The sequence below is a fragment of the Anopheles arabiensis genome (genome assembly GCF_016920715.1).
Source record: "Anopheles arabiensis isolate DONGOLA chromosome X unlocalized genomic scaffold, AaraD3 X_pericentromeric_contig0001, whole genome shotgun sequence".
In the NCBI taxonomy this organism is placed as follows: Eukaryota; Metazoa; Arthropoda; class Insecta; order Diptera; family Culicidae; genus Anopheles; species Anopheles arabiensis.
In genome coordinates, this window is record NW_024412079.1 from 592,501 (window position 1) to 595,000 (window position 2,500).

Consider the following 2,500-nt stretch of genomic DNA (forward strand, 5'->3'; position numbering starts at 1 on the left):
TTATCATACACATCGCAAACGAACACCCCTTAGTGAGCATTAGCAAAAGTCAATGGCACAAAGCAATTGCAATACAAACTGATCAAGTACATTAAAGAACGCTAAGTACCAGGACTTCTTTCCAAGAATGGTGTCCGCGACGGGAGGGCAAGCGTCCTTCCCAGGTTTTCCTAGTAAACCTTGTATGGTAAACATACCCAAGCGTGTCTGTAAGCACGCAACGAAAGTCACGAACGGGCACATACCTAGGGAATGTACTCTACGTACTTGGACTTTTGTCCAAGAATGGTGTCCGCGACGGTCGGGCACTGCGACGCAATAACCAAATCCTAGGATTGTAACTTTAGTGTGCACAAACATAAACATTAACGCGTTCGCTCGGGCTGCGCCGTCCGTGTTGAACACAAATGTGGGTGATTATATGCGTGGAGGGACAAAACATACGAGGAGGAGACAGTTTTCTGCACGATGTGCACAGAGCTCATTTCGTCGTCCGGGCGAATGGAAAACACAAACATCGCGAGTATCGTTCTAGGTTTCTGTCTATAAAAGGGCAGGCCAAAAGGTGACCGGTTGAGATAAGCATTTTAAGCATACAAACACTTTATTGGAACTTTTGATACAAAAACAAGGTACGTACATGTAGGTTGTACCAACATGGACATCTATGAACGCGTACGCTCGGGCTGCGCCTCCGTCTTGTACTTTCCCTGATCGGTACACAGTTTTGGTGCACTGCTATTCCGACCGGCAACTTGTACCAACATATACATCCATGAACGCGTACGTAGTGTACTTTCCTGATCGGTACACACTGTTGGTGCACGGCATAAGAAAAGAGCTAAAATGGTCAAACTCAATCCATTTCAACAATAGATAGTCGATAGTAGCTGTGCCGATGAAGTAGGGCACATGCAAGTTAATGTTGTTTAATGAATAACATGTCCGCCATACATTTCAGAAAAAGGTCAGACCTACTATACGTCGCAGACATTGGTCGTAGAACAATTTTAAGTTCGTCTAATGATTCTACATCCGATTCTGGATAGCGGTTTTTGACCACTTTTCAATATTTTGTGACACCCCGAACCTAGGGGCAGCTCCTAGCTTTTTCAAAAATGTGCTCGTGTGGCTCAAAACATGTTTTTCGCTAAAACACCTCAAAACGTGTAAGGAACGCACCCTAGCTCTTGTTTTTCAAAAGTTATGGCCATTTAAAGTCAGACGGGTTTTTGCTTCAAAATAGCAATTTTACCCGTCCCTATGGCCATGCTTTAAATTTTCACGAAAATGCCAGGTCAGACCTAGGGCGGGCCATATCTTGAATACTAAACGTCGCAGACATTGGTCGTAGAACAATTTTAAGTTCGTCTAATGATTCTACATCCGATTCTGGATAGCGGTTTTTGACCACTTTTCAATATTTTGTGACACCCCGAACCTAGGGGCAGCTCCTAGCTTTTTTCAAAAATGTGCACCGAACGGGCCGGAGAGCTCGTGTGGCTCAAAACATGTTTTTCGCTAAAACACCTCAAAACGTGTGAACGCACCCTAGCTCTTGTTTTTCAAAAGTTATGGCCATTTAAAGTGAGACGGTTTTTGCTTCAAAATAGCTATTTTACCCGTCCCTATGGCCATGCTTTAAATTTTCACGAAAATGCCAGGTCAGACCTAGGGCGGGCCATATCTTGAATACTAAACGTCGCAGACATTGGTCGTAGAACAATTTTAAGTTCGTCTAATGATTCTACATCCGATTCTGGATAGCGGTTTTTGACCACTTTTCAATATTTTGTGACACCCCGAACCTAGGGGCAGCTCCCTAGCTTTTTTCAAAAATGTGCACCGAACGGGCCGGAGAGCTCGTGTGGCTCAAAACATGTTTTTCGCTAAAACACCTCAAAACGTGTAAGGAACGCACCCTAGCTCTTGTTTTTCAAAAGTTATGGCCATTTAAAGTGAGGGGTTTTTGCTTCAAAATAGCTATTTTACCCGTCCCTATGGCCATGCTTTAAATTTTCACGAAAATGCCAGGTCAGACCTAGGGCGGGCCATATCTTGAATACTAAACGTCGCAGACATTGGTCGTAGAACAATTTTAAGTTCGTCTAATGATTCTACATCCGATTCTGGATAGCGGTTTTTGACCACTTTTCAATATTTTGTGACACCCCGAACCTAGGGGCAGCTCCTAGCTTTTTTCAAAAATGTGCACCGAACGGGCCGGAGAGCTCGTGTGGCTCAAAACATGTTTTTCGCTAAAACACCTCAAAACGTGTAAGGAACGCACCCTAGATGATGAAAAGTGCAATCAGAATGTCAATCGACAACTTTGTTGGGGGTACCATTTTACTCTACGGGCCAGTAGCTTAGGCGCGCCAACAGCGCTTTCCTTTCGGGTTCCCATTTTTGCCCTCCTGGGATTATGATCATTTGTTCATTGCCTACTATAGGGAGGGTACCTTGCTACGAGGTCAAACATGAAGATTGCACCAAATCG